The 19579-nt window shown below is 33.3% G+C and overlaps 1 non-coding gene across 1 annotated transcript; it reads right to left on the bottom strand.

Moving 5' to 3' along the window:
• Positions 1 to 11365: 11365 nt before the first annotated feature.
• LOC113848581 lies at positions 11366 to 11472 on the bottom strand. The gene has a single exon (XR_003501845.1). It is a non-coding gene; the product is annotated as a small nucleolar RNA R71 (small nucleolar RNA).
• Positions 11473 to 19579: the final 8107 nt, after the last annotated feature.

Here is a 19579-nt window from a genome sequence, read left to right as displayed (position 1 = left end):
AAGCGAAGCATAAAGAGCCAAACACGCATAAGTGATTGTAGGAAGGTTCTTGTCCATGTAACACTTTATATGGTGTTTTGCTTTTCAGAATTGTACCTGAAATACGATTGATCAAATATCCTGCTGTAAACACACACTCTCCCCAAAAATCAATAGCAAATTACCTTGAAACCGCAAAGCTCGTGCAACAATAATAAGAAAATATGAAGCACCACAACATGAACGAGTTCTATATGGACCCTATAATTCATAGTGTATCAAATCATATTTAGAAGCTTCATTATTACTCAAAGGAAATGTTTCTCTAGTTTGCTTTGCTCTTCGGCATGTATCACAAACTTTATTTTTGAAAGCACTAATTCTACTTCCACTGTCATTGGAAATTAAGTTGTAACGCCCCAAATTTTATATTATTAATTGTTGTTATATATATATATATATATATATATATATATATGTATGTATGTATCTACGTATGTATGTATAAATGTACATAGATATTGGAATTTGCACTTGAGTGCATGATGATGATGTTAATGTGTATAAATGCATATGAATGCGTATAAATGTATTCGTATACGATTGAATTAGATTGATTGAACTGAGAAATAGGTTAAGGGTGTAATATTAAGGCGTTCTCGATGTAGCGAGAAGGCCCTAAGAGGAAGGCATGAAACTGTCACCTTCTCGCTGCAACAAAAGGTCTCTCGTTGTAGCGAAAAAGCGACAGTTTTGGATGCATTTATGGGTGTAGTCTCGCTGTATCGAGAGGGCCTCATTGTAGCGAGATTTTGCAGAAACCAGAGTGCAGTTTCTGCTGAGATTTTTACTGTAGTGGCAAGGGGCGTCACTGCAGTAAGAGTGTCGCAACCTGAAAGATATTTAAAGGGGTTAGGTTTGGGAAATTCATTTCTCATTCCTCTCTTTAAAATCTCCTCGAAACCTAAAATCCTATTTCATCGATTAAATCGCCTCCAAAGCTGATTAAATCTCTTGTATGTGACGGAATTGCCATGTAATGTTGTGGTAACTACCTCTACGGGTAAGCCGGTTGTGACGTCATGGGTATGTTTGAGATGCTTTATAATGGTGCATGGTAGGGAGTTTAAGGTGAACTTGATCTGTTTGTCTCTTTCTCAACTAGATGTAATTTTGAGAATGGATTGGCTTGCTGCCAATCATGTACTGTTGGACTGTAGATAGAAGACTTTGATCTTTGCCGCGATAATGACAGAGGTTCCAAGGCTTATGAGCCAGGGAGCGTGGGAGAATACAGTAAATGTCAAGGCCTTTATGGTCATGTTCTCGATAGAGGCTGAAAGCGTGGTTCACCCAGAGTATATCTCGGTGGTGAGGGATTTCCTAGAAGTTTTCCCTGAAGGTGTTTTTGAATTGCCACCTGAGAGGGAGATAAAGTTTGCCATTGACCTCATTCTAGGGCAAGCCCGATTTCTGTGGCACTTTATAGAATGTCCCCTGTAGAGTTGGTTGGTGGAGGTCAAGAAGCAAGTAGAGGATTTGTTGCAGAAGTGGTTTGTGAGATCAAGTGTGTCACCATGGGGAGCGCCAATGCTCTTAGTGAAAAAGAAAGATGGAAGTATGAGGGTGTATGTGGATTACCGACAGCTAAACAATGTGACAATCAAGAATAAGTATCCGCTCCAAGAATTGACGATTTGATGGACCAGTTGAGAGGAGCTGTTGTGTTTTCTAAGATAGACCTAAGGTCGGGGTACCATCAAATCAGGGTAAAGAATGAGGATGTGCCCAAGATGGTGTTCAGAACGCGGTATGGTCACTATGAGTACTTGGTGATGCCGTTTGGAGTGACCAATGCGCTTGCAGTATTCATAGATTACATAAACAGAATCTTCCACGAGTTTTCGGACAAGTTTTTGGTGGTGTTCATTGACGACATCCTGATTCTACGAGAGAGGCAACTGTATGCAAAATTTTTGAAGTGTGAGTTCTAGCTATTGAAGATTCAGTTTCTAGGGCATGTAGTGTCGAAGGAAGGAATTATGGTAAACCCCACAAAGGTGGAGGTAGTAGCTGGATGGCCAAGGCCGAAGAACGTGATTGAAGTCTGTAGTTTTCTAAGATTAGCATGCTATTACAAGAAGTTCATTGAAGGATTTTTTTAAGATGACTTTGCCCTTAACGAAGCTGACCTGCAAGGGCAGGGAGTTTAAGTGGACCAAGGGGTGTGAAGTTAATTTCTTGGAGCTGAAGATAAAGTTGACCTTAACGCCCGTGTTAGTTCTTCCCAACCTGAAGCGGAAGTTTGATGTGTATTGTGATGCGTCTAGGCAAGGACTTTGGTGTGTTTTGACGTAAGACGGGCGAGTGGTTGCCTATGTCTCAAGACAATTATGCCCGCACGAAGTTAACTATTCGACACATGACTTGGAGTTCGTTGCGGTGATTTTTACTCTTAAGGTATAGAGTCACTACTTGTATGGATTGACGTTTGAGGTGTTCAATGACCACAAAAGTTTGAAGCACCTGTTTGATCAGAGAGAGTTGAACATGCAGCAGAGGAGGTGGATGGAATTCCTCAAGGACTATGACTTCACATTGTCTTACCATCCTGGTAAAGCAAATGTGGTGGCCGATGCTTTGAGCAGGAAGTCATTGCATGTGGTAGCAATGATGGTGAAAGAGATAAAGTTGATTGAGGAATTTTGGGACATGAACTTGGCCATGGAGGTTAGGCCGAAAAGCTTGTATCTCGGAGCGACAATAATTCATAACGATATTTTGGTATATGTCTAAGATGCGCAATAGGGAGATGTTTTTCTACAAGACATGATGAGGCAGAAGGGTAAAGGAAAGAATTTGGAGTTCTATTGTGACGAGAACGGGGTAATCAAGTTCTGAAATCGAGTATGCATTCCCCAAGTGGATGAGTTGAGGCAAATGATACTTGAGGAAACACACAAGAATAGAATGAGTTTTCACCCCAATGCGATATAAATGTATCAGAATCTCCGAAAAAGTTTTTGGTGGAATGAGATGAAGAGAGACGTGACCGAATATGTGGCTAGATGCTTGACCTGTCAAAAGGTAAAGGTAGAACATCAACGTCCACCTAGGTTGTTGTAACCGTTAGAGGTCCCTGAGTGAAAGTGGGACAGTATTTCTATGGACTTTATTTCTGGGTTGCCGAAGATCAGGAACAACTATGATACCATTTAGGTGATTGTGGACCAATTGACTAAAACTGCACACTTTCTCCCGGTTAACATGAAGTATAAGTTGGAGAGACTTGTAGATTTGTACGTGAGGAAAATAATCTAGCTGCATGGAGTGCCGACTAGTGTGGTATCCGATAGAGACTCAAGGTTCTGGAGAGTCTACAAAGGGCGTTGGACACTAAGTTGAAGCTTAGTTCGGTGTATCATCCGCAGACCGAGAGAACTATACAGTCCCTGAAAGACTTGTTAAGAGCTTGTGTGCTCGAGCAGCAAGGAACTTAAGAAGAATGCTTGTCACTGGTGGAGTTCATGTACAATAACAGTTATCACACCAGCATTAGAATGGCATCGTTTGAGGCCTTGTATAGGCGGAGGTGCAGGACTCCTTTATGCTGGTATAACGAGGGAGAAGCTACTTTGTGTGCACCAGATATGATCCAAAAGCAGAATGAGCAAATCAAGATGATCAAAGAGAAAATGAAAGCTACCCAAGATCGACAGAAGAGCTACTATGATAAGAGGAGGAAGCCCTTGCAGTTCCAGGTGGGTGACCATGTATTTTTTAAGATCTCATCTATGATCGGAGTTAGGAGAGCTCTGAAATCTCAGAAGCTATCTCCTAAGTTTATTAGACCATTCAAAGTATTGAGTAGAATTGGTCTTGCTGCGTACTGGATAGCGTTGCCTCTGAACCTCTCGAATCTACATCCGGTATTTCATGTAGCACAACTCAGGCAGCATGTGTCGGATCCTTACCATGTGATTGATCTTAACCCGGTTCAAGTGAGAGAAAACTTGTCTTATGACGTGTTAAATAGCTGAGGGGCAAGGAGATCTCATTAGTGAAGGTGATTTGGAGCTCAAGTGATGAGAGAGATGCCATATGGGAAACAGAGAGTAGAATGAAAGAGTTGTACCCACATTTGTTTATGTAGCCTATTTGAATTTTGGGGACAAAATTCTCTAAAGGAGGGGAGAGTTGTAACGCTCTGAATTTTGTATTATTAATTATTGTTATGTATCTACATACATACATACATACATATATATATATATATGTATAAATATAAATAGATATTGGAATTTACACTTCAATGTCTGATGATGATGTTAATGTGTATAAATGTATTCGTATACGATTGGATTGATTGAACTGAGAAACTGGTTAAGGATGTAATAATGGGGTGTTCTTGCTGTAACAAGAGGATTCTTGCTGCAATGAGAGAGTCTTGGGAGTAAGGCGTGAAACTGTTACCTTTTCACTGTAATGAGAGGTCCCTCGCTGTAGCGACAAAACGACAGTTTGAAGTCTATTTCTGGGTATAGTTTCGTTGTACTGAGAAAGCCTTGTTGTAGCGAAATTCTGCAGAAACCAGATTATATTTTCTACTAAGATTTTCGCTGTAGTGACAAGGGTGTCGCTACAGCGAGAGGTGCCTTGCTGAGCGAGAGTGTCGCAACCTGAGAGGTTTTTGAAGGGGTTAGGGTTTGAGAAATTCATTTCTCATTCCTCTCTTCAAAATCTCTTTGATTCTCTCGACCAAAACTTTATTTCACCGATTAAATCACCTCTAAGGCCATTCGTGAGTTAGATTAAAGGTTAAATTCATGTTGGGAACGCTTGAAAGTGAGTTTTAATGGTTAGGATTTCAATTTTCATCTCTCTTCTCTGTTTTCTAGGTTCTCTTTAAGTTCTCATGGAGTTTCCATGTGTTTTAGGGGTAAAATTCATGTGGGAAGTCCTTTTCATTATTGATTCGTGCGTGGATCTTCAATCCCAGGTAAAGGTGGACTCTACCATATCTCATTTTGTTAGATTTCATTTATTTTGCTATGTGTGACCATGTGATTGGAATAGAAGGTCAAAATATGTATGTTTTGATAGCAATTCCATGTTAGATATGACGAGATGAACATTGAATGATGATTGTGGTTGGGTTGTCATGCCCTTGATTGATGAATGTGGATTATGTTGAATGTTGTGTGCATAGAATTGTTGTGTGTTAAATGTAACGCAAATAAGTGTTGGCATTTATGTCGTGTACTGTGAATGAATATGGGTATATGTGCCGTGTAATATGAATGAGGGTCTGTGCACCATGTGCAAACATGAATGTTGTATGCAATTGAAAATGTGTGTGAATTGAGCATGTTAAATGCCTTTGTAATGATACTATGAATGGTTCAGCGATACACTTGAAGTGTGGAAGATAGGGACGGTAGAAATACCTTGGAGAAAAGAGAGTGGTGGTGCACCTCGGCTCACACACTCTCCTCCTGACTAGACCTCTGACCACTACCTTTGTCGAGAGACTAGTGACCGAGCACGCGGTATCCGTGATGTAGGGGTAACCGACGACCATCCATGGTGTGAAACTGTGATTACAGTGCCACAATGAGCATGGCTACGTGCAGTGAACGCACGTGTGTGTAAAATGTTTTGGTGTCGTGAGTACATCGGTTATGAATTGAAAATGATATGCTTGAAAGTGTCATTGTGATTGATCTTACTTATGTAAAATGTGTTAGAAACTACATAAAGGGTGTTTGAGGTAAGTCTCTATGTTTGTGTGTGTTAGATAGTGTAGAGTACTCATCTTTACGTTTATTTTTCAGGTGATTAAGACGATAAGCACCAAACTTAGTGAAGGAATGGATGAGACCGCTATAGGACTCTGATTTTATTTTAAAATTTTAATGTATTTGAATTAGTCCTTTAGAAGTTTCCTTTATCAAAATTTATAAACACTTATTATTTGAAAATGCTTTGTTGAACCATGTATGGGAAAAGCCTATTGGAAATGAAATTTTAATTATTCTCATTTTTGTGAAATATATTATTTTGAAATTAAATTTAAGGTGTTACAAATTAATTGAGTGGTTTTCCAAGATGGATGTCCCAATCTCTTGTGCCATACTTCCAACTCATTCATTCCTTTAACGTTGCATACCTTCTTCATAATAGCTTCTAAAAAAACAAAATAGAGTCCACCCCTTTGTTCACCCACTCCAATCAGCATCTTCGAGGTTCGGTCCTATATAGCACACAAATTACCAAAAAATTAGACATTATAATTTGATTCATCTGACAATTGCTATATAGAAATCAAGTTGCATTTCAATTAAGGTACATAAAGTACATGCTCAAGATCTAAATTATCAGTAAGTTTTACCGTTCCTTCCTTAGTAGAAGCAACATTGTGTCCATTTGGAAACCTAATAGGACATCCAGACACATCCTTCATATTGCATAGGTGTTGTAAATTTCTTGTCATGTGATTCAATGTCCCACTATCAAGTATCCATGTATTATTTTTAAACATACTAATCATGCTTTCATTTGGAGTGACTTTGGATGAATTAAGCATTTCTACCAAATTTTTCCATTGCTCTTTGCTCAGTCCTACATATTTTCAATCACCGCCAAGATTAGACCTGGAATTTTGTACTGCATTAGCGCATACAGATCCCTTTGGTACACGAGAGGTAGTTGATCCTATTCCTCCACTTCGATTTTGATTGCATCCTCATGCAGATGTTTTTTCATCATTTCTTGTACGATAACCCCACCATTCTAGCTATCCTACGAGTAGAAAGTAACATGCTTCATCATGTCCTACCCTGTTGCAATGTGCACAAACAATTTTGCTTTTGTTTTCATGCCTTCTAACCTTTGTGCTTTCCTAGACTGCTAAGGCCATGACTTCTGAACACTCTTCTCTTCCTTGGGTGATATTTCGCACTCGTTCTTCTTATACAATAATCGAGTACATTTTGTTCAGGGATGACACAAGGTTTGTAGCGAACAGGTTGGAATGAATTGTTCCATACATTGCGTCGTCCAGCAAAATCAAGAAGGTGTGACACCTTTCTTCTTCCTTGCGTTTTTCAAGTTTTGCAGCAAGGTCACATGTGCACCTTTTACAAGTGCAGATCAAAACTGGTTCATGGATAGCTAAATCATTCCACAATGCCTTCAACTTCCTGTAATAGGCTACCATGAATAGGCCTCTTTGTTTGCATTGTGCTAGTTCTTATTTCAGTTGATGAACTCGTGGGCCATTCACAACTGAGAATCTTTCTTTTATGTCATCTTACATCTCCTTAGCAGTTTCTAAGTATGACATGACATGGTTGTTCGCAAAGTTGGCTCAACTATATTCAAAATCCATGACCCCAACATGACTTGAACAGTCCACCAATTTTCCAAGTCTGAAGATCTTTCTTCGGGTTCTACTATGGTTCCGTCAATGAAGCCCCATTCTTGCTCGCAAAGACCTCTTCATAGCTCTAGACCATTCATCATAATTCTCACCTTTCAGCTATACCTGGGCAATCATGTCTCCAGGATTGTCATTGAAATTCAGGTCGTAAGGTGAATTGTCTTTTCTTTTGAGCATCTTTGTTTCTTGAAGATTTCAAAGAATTTTCACCTTTATTCATCATATCTGCCATGTATAGTTCTCAATTGATCTGCTCTAATACCATGTAAAGGAACAGATTCAAATGATTTTATCCCTCAATGGTATATTATTTATATACACAAAAATGTTCCTAAAATATCTTCTAAACTCTAACAGCTTTAACAAAACAAATTTGTTTACAAAAAAAACGTATAACCAATTTCTTCCTAATTAGTCTATTTACATAACAACTTCAGAATTTAAATTTTGTATAATAACAAACTTTGTTAACAATATGTTGTGGCATAAAACATTATTTAAAGTAATATTTAAGTTAAAAGGTCCATTCCCAATAGATGTGATTGAAGCAGAGGACCTAGTGAGTAAATTGAAAACAGGTATTTGAAGGGATTTTGTTTGAGTTAAAAGTGTGGAATTAGAAGTGATATGATCAATAGCTCCACTATCCAAAATCTAATATTTAGTGGAATTAGAATTGGTTAAAGCATTAGAAAAAGGAGTCAAACTTGCAGCATTTGCAAGAGCATTGTTATTACCAAAAGCATGATTGGAGGACACCACATATAATGCATGAGCAAGTTATTAAAGTTGTTCTATAGAAAACCCATGTGTAGGTTGAGAAGAATAAGTTGCATTAGCAATGTAGGAAGATTTAGGTGCGATTCCTCTGGGTCCATGTTGTTGTGATTGACTTTGATTATTGCCTTAGGCTTCTGTGCTGTTAGAATCCCACATGCCATTTTTAAACTTGCACCTATCCTCAATATGTCCTTTTTTGTTACAAAAATTACAATAAAATTTTAAAGTTTTACAATTTTTTATTATGTGGCACTCTCTCTTATAGTGCTCAAAGTGTTTGTCCTTAGTCTTATTTGAAAATTTTGGATGGCTTTGGATTGCAATAGCAATGGAGAAATTCTCTATTAATCTTGCAATCATTTGACGTTATGTCTCATCTTGAATGGCAAGTGAATATGCTTGACGTACATTGGGTAGTGATGACATCAAGAGAATTTTGGTGCGAACAATTTTATAAGTGTCATTAAAGCCCATAAGAAACTGTATAAATTGATTTTCTTCCTTCTGTTAATATTGTGCTTTCTTTTGGATGCAAGTGGAAAAGATGCATATTCTTCTAATTTTTCCCAAAGGCCTTCGAGTTTTGTGAAATACGCTGACTATCATGGTGCATTGGAATGAGAGGCTAAGGATTTTTGGATCTGATAGATTGTTGGTGCATTCTTCTATGAAAACATATCTTTGAAGTCTTTCCAAACTTGATGAGCAGTCTTTGTAATGCCCCAAATTTTGGTAATATTAATTATTATTATTATTACATATATGTATATATATATTCATGTGTGTTAATTTATTTGATAATGATGTTTATGTGTATTAAGTACATAGATGTGTGTATTTATGTGTATCCATGACTGGATAGGGCTGAGATGAGCTAAGTGCAGGGCGTCATACTGGGTTATTCTTACTACAGAGAGAGGATTCTCGCTGTAGCGAGACGGCCCTGGGAGGAAGGACCAAAACTGTCGTCTTCTCACTGTAGCGAGAGACATTTCGCTGTAGCAACAGTTTGAGGTACATTTCTGGGTGCAATCTTGCTGTAGGGAGAGGGTCTCGCTTTAGTGAGATTCTGCAGAAACTAGGGTGCAGTTTCATCTGATATTTTCGCTGCAGCGAGAGGACTTCGTTGTAGTGAGAGTGTCGCAACCAAAAAAGGATTTCAAGAGGGTTTAGGGTTTAAGAAGTTATTTCTCAAAAAATTCCTTTGAATCCTTCAACCCAGAACCCTTTTCCACCGATTAATTTGCCTCTAAAGCCGTTCGGGAGCTTGATTGAAGGTTGAATGCTTGGAGGTGAGTTTTAATGATTAGGGTTCCGTTTCTCATCCCCTTTTCTCTATTTTTCAGTTTCTTGGAGTTTTCATGGAGTTTTTCCATGTGTTTTAGGCCGAAATCTGTGTAGGGAACACGTCCGTAGTCAAATTTGAGTGTGGGACGTCAATCCAAGGTTAGGGGGACTCTACCCTATCTCAATGTATTGTAATTCTTGTGTGTTTTGATGATTAATGCAATGTGGCTGAGATAGAAGATAGAAATTGTGTGTTTGATGGAAATCGATATGCAATGTGATGTGTAATAGAATAATTGGACCCCATGAGGGTGATTGTGTGTGATGGAATGCCATTTATTGTTGAATTAATGATGTTGTGAATAAATGTGGGTTATGTGTCGTGTAATGTGAAATGAACGTGAGCCTAGTGCCGTGTATTTGAGTGCCATGTAGACTGTCTGCCGTGTGTAAGCATGACTATTGCATGCGTGAATAAAATATGTGTGAATGGGCGTGTTAGCACCGTTGTAATGTATTGTAAATGGTTCAGCGATACACTGGGGATGTGGGAGATGAGGACAGTAGAAATACCTTGAGAAGAGGGAGTGGTGGTGACACCGACTGTGGAACGGGTGCACCATGGGCCACACACTCTCTTCCTGACTAGACCTCTAACTATTATCTTTGTTTAGCGACCTGTGACTGCCTACGTGGTATCTATGAGGCGGGGGTAACCGGCGACCATTCATGGTATAAATCTGTTATTATAGTGCCACAGTGAGTATGGCTGGCGTGCATGTGCATGGGTTTATGACTTGTACTTATGGATGTGAAATACTGTCTGTGATTGTATTTGTTTAATGTACTGAAAATGTGCTAGAGGTGAGACTCTATGCTGATTGTGTGTTTTTGGATAATGTAGAGTACTCACCCTTACATTTATTTTTTAGGTAACCAAGATGATCAGCACCAGACTCAGTGAAATGGGTGGATGGAACTGCTATAGGACTAGGATATAAATTTGAAAATAATGTATTTAAAAAGGGTAGTACTTGATGAAGATTGTAACCCCTTCTTCTTATTTTAAAAATTTGATGAAACTATGAGTTGAGAACTTTATTTGAAATGGAACTTTTATTATCCCAAAATTGCAAAATTATTATTTAATGAATATTGAAAATAAGGTGTTACAGTCTTGACATGAATAACCCTTTGGCTAAATTGGATTCCACCGAGTGAGTGAATCATGGTAGGATCATGTTGTTACATTGATTCCACAATACAAAATTGGTTGAGTGGTCTTTTTCTGAAGGTGGCTCATCTGATCTCTCTCATACATTATACTATATTCTTTTAATTTATTGTTAACATCAAGCTCTGTTTTTGGCCTGTTACAATCCCATTACGTTTAAACAATTGAATCAAGTTACTCTTAGTACTTGAAAATAATCTCTGTGGAACGATAACTTGGGAACTATTTTTGAAAACCCTTTATTACTTTTTAACAGGTACACTTGTCCATGACCAAGTTTTTGGCACCGTTGCCAGGAATTAGTTTTCAATATCAAAGAAAATAAGGTATTTGGTTGATTTCAACATTTTTATTTTTATTTTGTTTTATGCTCACTCGTTCTAACCCTATTGCAGAACTTGCTTTTGCTCCAGAAATCGAGAAGACCGCACGTAGGCTAAGGAAAGAGTGTAGAGAAAAGAAAAAATATGGCAAAAGAACGACCAATCTTAGAGTACATGACACCCACTGCTGAGGGTGATGCCAAGAACATTGTAGCACCTGACATAGAGGCCAAAATTTTGAATTAAAGCCAGCTTTGATCAATCTAGTCAAGAAGTCCACACTATTTTCGGAGCGACCTGACAAACTCCACACCCTCTGCGAAGCTGATGATAGAGATCTCTAATTTTCAACAATATGAGTTTGAATCTCTATTTGAAACATGGAAGCACTTTAGAGAACTTCTAAGGAGATGTTCACATCATGGTTTAAACAATTCCGTTACGTTTTAACAATCGAATCAAGTTATTCTTGGCAATTAAAAATAATGTAAGACAATAACTTGGGAACTCTTTTCAAAAACTCTTTATTACTTTTTGACGGATACACTTGCCTATGAACACATGTTGAAGGTTGCTTATCACAAAGAGGTTATCTTATTTGAGGAGTGAAAGATGTTCGAGGATTAGAAGTGTTTGAAATTGAAGAAAAATTGTCTTCACAAAATTTTACATCATAATTAAGGAAAATGTTTGTTGTTTTAAAATCATAAACTTTATAAGCATTTTGGCCAATGGAATATCCAATAAAGATGCTACATTTAGCACAAAAATCAAATTTGTGAATAGGATGAATAATTGTTGCATAACATAGACAACCAAAATCTTCCAAAAAAATTACTTTCAAAAGTTTCTTTTAATATAAGAATATCTTAACAGAAACAAGGAAAATGTTGAAAAATCAACTTGACTCATGGAAATAAAAATATGGAGAATATGCAAACAATTTTAATGCTATAATTGGCTCTCAACCTTCCAATGAATCCAATTTGTTGCCAAAGTCACATGTAGATGAAAATAAGTCAAAGAAATCCAAATTGTTCAATGCATGTTCTTTTATACCATTTTAATCGTGATGTATTTCTTATTTTTATTTTGTTTAAATGGTTATTATGTTACATCTTGTAAGAGTTTACAATGTTTCAAAATGAAAATAAGTCTGTTATTGGTAAGAATGAATTGGATTTATATTTGGATGAGTAATAAGTTTATTATGATGATATAGAAGAATTTTATGTGCTTCATTATTGGAAGAATAATGAATAGAGATTTTTTACACTCTCTGTATTAGCGCGAGATGTACTTAGTATTTCAATTACTACAGTTGCATCAGAATCTAATTTTAGCATTGGTGGATATCTTCTCAATAAATGTAGAAGCTCTGCACTTAAAATGTACAAATGTTAATTTATACTAAGAATTGGTTGCATGGCTTTGTTGAAAGATCAAGTGGTAATATTTATTGTAATCACCTTTTATGATTATTATATAATTTATACAAATGTAATTTTTTTAATTTTATTTTTATTGCTTTTGAGCTTTAGATAATAATGAGACAAAAACACTAAAGTCTAGTATGCAACAATATGTGTTTAGCTTTCTTTTTTACTAATTGCTTTATCACCTTATTTCTATTTCTTTCAGAGAGAAAATAATAGAGGTGAATTGCCACTTGACATATTTAGTGTGTTCAACATTGTTTTACAATGGATAATCATGAGTCCTGTAATGGCACATTGACTTTGTGTATTTTATTGTTATATGTTTTTTACTTGTGCTGAAAAGACAAAGGAACCCTTGAAATTGATTATGTTTGCACTTGGGCTGATGTTTTTTACTATAGATAGATTTATGTAAATCTAGATTGTCTATAGAAATTTTGTTAAGCTCATTGGGTCAAACAAGTAATTTTTTGGATAAGTTTGGAGTTTAAAATTGGTTCTTAGAGTAATTAGAGGTTTATGCTTTTTACTGAATCTGAAATTTTATTTTTATTAAAGGTATTGTTGCATTTTAATAGGTATCATGATGTCTTCACAGACACACTTCTGGTTTACATTTCAAATTAGGATTACGTGATACAGATTTTGTCATATTATTTATGCATAAGTTTAAATTGTTGAATATGACTGTAGAATAAAAATTTTTGGCCCATAAAGCCTTAACCCTCACCCAATAGGCTTTTACACTCATAAAACTTTAAATTTATTGGACTTTTTGGCCTTAACCCACATGAGTTAGGGTTAGGATGGTCAAATAGAATTATACTCTAAATTTGATTATTTTCTTCTTAGTTATTCTTAAAAACAATATTTTGTAATAATCCTAATTTGAAAGTTTACGTCTAGAACCAATTTTTGAAAACAGTTTATAATAGAACCATAATCTATTTAAATAATAATATTATGTTATCTTTTATTATTATAAAAATAATAAAGCTAACTAAATAAAAAATAATAGGACATTTTTTTTATTCACATAGAATTTTTATTTTATTTCCTTGTTATTCCTTTTTTTTCATGTTTGTATTTAATTTATTTATTGTGAAATTTAATTTTATGTTATTTATAATAATAATAATAATAATAATAATAATAATAATAATAATAATAATAATGAGGTGAGTAAAAAAAACTAAAAGAAATTTTTAAGCATCATTTTTATTTACAATATTCATGCCATTTTATTATTATTATTTTACTTATTTATATGCATTATTTATTTATCTATTTGTTACTATTTTATTGTCAAATAAGATTTATACATTTTGATTTATGTTTATATTTTATTTTGTTTTGTTTTTATTTTATCTCATGATAAATATCTTATATTTTATTTTAAAATTATCTAACCAATATCATAAATAAATATATAAAACAAATACAACGATTTACCTCTACGTCATATAAATCGTTTAGACCTATGTGTATTAACATTATCTTACGTTTTATACCAATTTAAAATATTTTAAAGTGAAATGTTCTATCTAAAACTAATCAATTAAATAATTATTTTATTTAAATAAAATTTATTATCTAAAATATTTCTCTATTAAAGTAATAAATAATAAAAAAAATTAAGACTCGTTCATACTTATTTCTAATTAATTATATCACTAATTTAAGTATATTTTTTATAATTTTATTTTAACGATTAATAAAAAAATACCCTCTCAAGTATTTCTCCACTCTCTATTATAAAAAATAATTAATTTATCTATTTATTAATTAATGTGTGATTTGTAGGATAATTGTGTAGTATTTTTAACTTTATACACTTTAAATTATTAAAATATTTATGTATCGACGCTATCTTAGGTCTCATGCAATACAAACTTATCAAATGATATTTTAATTTTTTTAATAAATAATTATATTCATTAATGAATTTAAATATATTAATTCTTTTCATTAACCGAAATTAATTTTATATTTTAAAATTTTTTAAGTCAAATTTTTAATTAAACATTTAATTACTTAATTTTATTTTTTTATTTTATTATATAATTTTTCATAACATCGATGTATAATTTACATTGTCTTCAATTGTTTAATAAGTCAGAAGAAATTTATATATAACTTATACTATCATAAATTCTTTTCAATATAAATCTATGTATAATTTTAAATATTTCATTTACCAATTACAAAATATTAAAATTATTTTTAACGAGTTGCAATATAGTTGTGTGATCCTTTTTTCTCCTCTTGTATTGTTTATAGTAAGATATGTGTATAATCATGTTATCATGTATTCTAAACATTATAATCTTATAATAATAATTTTTATTTTAAAATAAAAGAATTTAATCAATCAACTTTATAATATTTCATAGAACTAGGTGATTTTGAGTTCTCTATAGTACTTGAGAATACGTAGGAGCGGGAACCGGATCTATCAACTCAAAATAATTTTTAAAATAATTTTTTTTTATTTTTTAAGACATCGATTAATATTTCAATAAATAAATTTTCTTCCTTTAAAAATAAAAATAGTAAGAATTATTGTTTAGAAGTTAAACAAAAATTCTCAAAATTATAATGAATTTGCACAATTAAATTCAAGTAACCATTATTTAAACGAAGTTGTAGGGTACTAATACCTTTCTTACACATAAACAACTCTTAAATCCACTTTTTGGTTTCAAAGATCTTATTGTTTTAAAATTTTTCTAAGATTTTTCGTTAATAAACTTTAATGGTGACTACCTCTAATTTTTTAGAAAATATTATATTTTTAAAAGATATTTTTTTTAAAGCTTGCATCGTCTCGTTGAAACCTATGTTGTGACAACAACAGTCAACACACACTCATCCCACAAAGCAAGAGGTAGAGGAGATTGAAAAAGTAATGCATTCGCCACATTTAAAATATGGCAATTTTTGCGTTGTATGACACTATTTTGTTGCGAGGTGTAAACACAAGTGCGCTGATACTTAATTGCATGAGTTTGAAAATAATTTCTCATAAACATAAAGTCTAAACCATTGTCCATCCAAATGGCTTTGGCATATGTTTGAAATTGATTGTAAGCAAAATTAATGAAAGATGATATGATCTTTTGTGTTTCAAATTTGTTTTGCATAAGAAATATCCATGTGCATCTTGTAAAATCATCCACAACAACAAGAAAGAAATGTGCCTATGAATGTGTGGAAGCTTTGTGAGGTCACCAAATATCACAATGCAATAAGTCAAAAGGAGTATGAGTTGATATTGAATATACATGAAAAGGAAGTCTAGTTTATTTAGCTATAGGACAAATATTACAATTATTGCTAAAAAGAAGTATTATTATTAGAAGGCAACAATGGAGAAATTAATTTAAGACAAGGGGGTGATGGGTGTCCATGTAAATTTGAAGATTGAGAAACTTGATGAGAGACATGCATCTTTTGCAAAGGAGACACGTAATAATGATTACTATATTACCCAAGCCAATCATCTTCCTTGTAGCCAAGTCTTGCACGACACAAAAGGTAGGAAATAAAATGGCAGAACAATTTAGAGCATTAGTGATCTTGCTTACAGACATCAAATTCAAGCAAAAAGAAGAAACACATAAAACATTATTTAAAGTGATATTTAAGTTAAAAGGTACATTCTCAATAGATGTGATTGAAGCAGAGGATCCGATGAGTAAATTGACAATAGGTATTTGGAGGGATTTTGTTTGAGTGAAAAATGTGAAATTAGAAGTGATATGATCAGTAGCCTCACTATCCAAAATCTAATGTTTAGTGAAATTAGAATTGATTAAAGCATTAGAAAAAGAAGTCAAACTTGCAGCATTTGCAAGAGCATCATTGTTACCAGAAGCATGATTGGAGGACACCACAGATAATGCATGAGTAAGTTGTTGAAGTTGTTCTATATAAAACCCATGTGTAGGTTGAGAAGAATAAGTTGCATCAGCAATGTAGGAAGATTTAGGTGCGATTCCTCTGGGGACTTTGTTTATTGCCTTAGGCTTCTGTGCTGTTAGAACCCCACATGCCATTTTTAAACTTGCACCTATCCTTAATATGTCTTTTTTTGTTACAAAAATTACAATAAAATTTTAAAGTTCTACAACTTTTTACTATGTGGCACTCTCTCTTGTAGTGCTCAAAGTGCTTGTCCTTAGTCTTATTTGAGAAATTTGGATGGCTTTGGATTGCAACAGCAATGGAAAAATTATCTATTAATCTTGCAATCATTTGACGTTATGTCTTATCTTGAATGACAAGTAAATATGCTTGACGTACATTGGGTAGTGATGACATCAAGAGAATGTTGGTGCAAACAATTTTATAGGTGTCATTAAGGCCTATAAGAAACTGCATAAATTAATTTTCTTCTTTTTGTTCATTGTGTGCTTTCTTTTGGATGCAAGTGGAAAAGATGCAATATTCTTCTAATTTTCCCCAAAGGCCTTTGTGTTTTGTGAAATAGGCTGACACTGTCATGGTGCATTGAGAATGAGAGGTTAAAGATTTTTGGATTTGATAGATTGTTAGTGCATTCTTCTATGAAACATTTCTTTGAAGTCTTTCCAAACTATGAGCAATCTTGACATGAACAACCCTAAATCGGATTCCACCAAGTGAGTGAACCATGATAGGATCATGTTGTTACATTGATTCCACAGTACAAAATCTATTTAGTGGTCTTTTTCTGAAGGTGGCTGAATTGATCGATCAATAAAGTCAATTTTATTTTTGGCTATGAGGGCATGAATCATAGATTTACTCCATTGTGGATAACTAGTGCCATTCAATTTTGTTGGAACAAGCATGTGACCAAAGTGATTTGAATGATAAACAAAGTATAGGTTTGATGGATCTATCCTAACATTGTTGCTACTATTTGACTATTTGGATTGAGTTTTTTTTTTTTACTAATCATTACTTAGCGCAATGGCTTTAATATCTTGCTTTGATGCCATGTTGAAAAACAACAATAAGAATGATACCAAGAATTTATTAAATTTCTTGCTGTGTTATTTTTTTTATGATAGGAAGTCATATATATACAATATACGTAACAAATATATATTCTTATACTAAGTCTTAAATGACATGATCCACTATTAATGTGATCTAATTAAAACTATTTTAGGAAACTAAATATATACATAATATGAAAAGTTTATACAAAATCAAGAGCATATATTATACAATGTTTCATAATACCTTCACCCTTATCGATGTTAACTCTATTCATTTATGAGAATTTGTGTATAACATTATCTATGTATATATTTTAAGTTTTTATTGATATTTTTTGTAACACATATGTATAAATAGAATTAGGTCAAGATTCATATTTTTTCTTCAATATTTAGTTTTATATTGAATATTTTTATGTAAACTATTTGAAAAATTGACTATAAATTGTCATAATTAAATGTTAAATTTAATTAAATCCAAAAAAATATTTTGACCCAAATACGCTCACTATCGTTTAGATCCGCCCACCACAAACTATCACCTAAAAAACCAAAAATTGATTCACCCAAATAAATAAGTGATACAATTAGATAAAAAAATATTATGTATAGTTTTGGTCAGATTGGGTTTAATTTGCTCAAACCTGACCAATAAGTGTGTCTAACTTTGACACTAGCTGCCTTGGAAATACCTACACTAGATGGGAAATCTATTTTATTTTTTTTTCTTATCGTTCTTTTGCATACTTTAAGACCAAGCATAGGTTCCAAACTTCACGTTTTGGAGATAAAATTATTTAGAATTCTTAAACGTCTCATAATATTTTGAATTTCATCTATTTAGTATGTGAAACTTCTTCAAAAAAAAGTATCATCCTTTGATATGCAAATTAAAAAAATGAGTTTCACACCTACAACTTAAAAATAATAATAATTTTTTTTTACCTATCTAATATATGAAACTATTTTTAAAAAGATAAAAAAAAGAAACATAAGTTTTGCATCCAAGTGTGTCAGACAAAAACAATATTTTAATAATTAATATTTTTGGTCCACTAGTTTTTATATTTTAGAAAAGGCCCAAAAGTTTTCTTTACCCGATAGAAATATTTTTGGTCCAGACCCAATAATTTAACTATGTAAGGATTGGGCTTTTTCAACTCTATTCTTTCTTTTTTTTCTCTAACATTTTATTGTTATTCTTTCAAAACAAGAGACAATTACAACACTTAAAATGCAATTAAATAATTCCTCTTTTATTTCTTTTTAAATTTTTTTTGTCCGTGTGTATAAAGAATGTTACAAATGCCTTTACAAAGATATTTAAAAATTGAAGAAACAAATTGAAATTAGATGTGTAAATTTATAATTTTTAAAATAGTAGGATGGAAAATACACACACGTCTCAGCTTTCATTTTAATATGAAGTTGATAATATAAAATTAATTTCCGTATAACAGACCAAGTATAATTAATTTAATTCGTTTCAAAATAATTGTCTCTATAATTTTGCTAGAATATATATTTATATATAACATATAATTGGAGCTCCACGCATCTATGTGTGGAGTTGCATTACCCATTGGTTGCTACTCAGTGCTATGATTGTGAGTTATGAAGTAATGACTTTAATGGTCACAGAAAAATTGGGGACCGAAAATGATTCATACATGAGAGTTGCTTATTTTATATTAATTAATGAAATAAATATCTAGTAACATTAAATATATGACTTTGATATATAAACCATTGTTTGGAGAGAGTGGAAGAGCGTGACAAAGCCAAATAAAATAAAACAGAATAAAGCATCCCACTTTATTAGTTAGTTGTTCAGTAACAGTGAGGGAGGACAGAGCTACATACCATTCCCTCCTTCACTTGCCTATTCAGAGGGGCAAATATTGGGGTCTTGAATGGAAATGGGCCACTTCCATTCAACTCATCAACTTCACGTAATAAAAAAGAGAATTTTAATTTTAAATTAAATATAATTTTTGAAACTTAATTAAATTAAATTCAATGTGAACTTAGCTAGAAAGGTAGTCAAATTTAAATATCACTTAATAGATTGTTGTTAAAGAAGACAGGTGTATATAAAGCCAAACTGA

Source organism: Abrus precatorius, unplaced genomic scaffold (genome assembly GCF_003935025.1).
Source record: "Abrus precatorius isolate BTA unplaced genomic scaffold, Abrus_2018 Scaffold8, whole genome shotgun sequence".
Lineage (NCBI taxonomy): Eukaryota > Viridiplantae > Streptophyta > Magnoliopsida > Fabales > Fabaceae > Abrus > Abrus precatorius.
The sequence above is the reverse complement of the archived record's forward strand: the minus strand, read 5'-3'. Positions and strand labels throughout refer to the sequence as shown.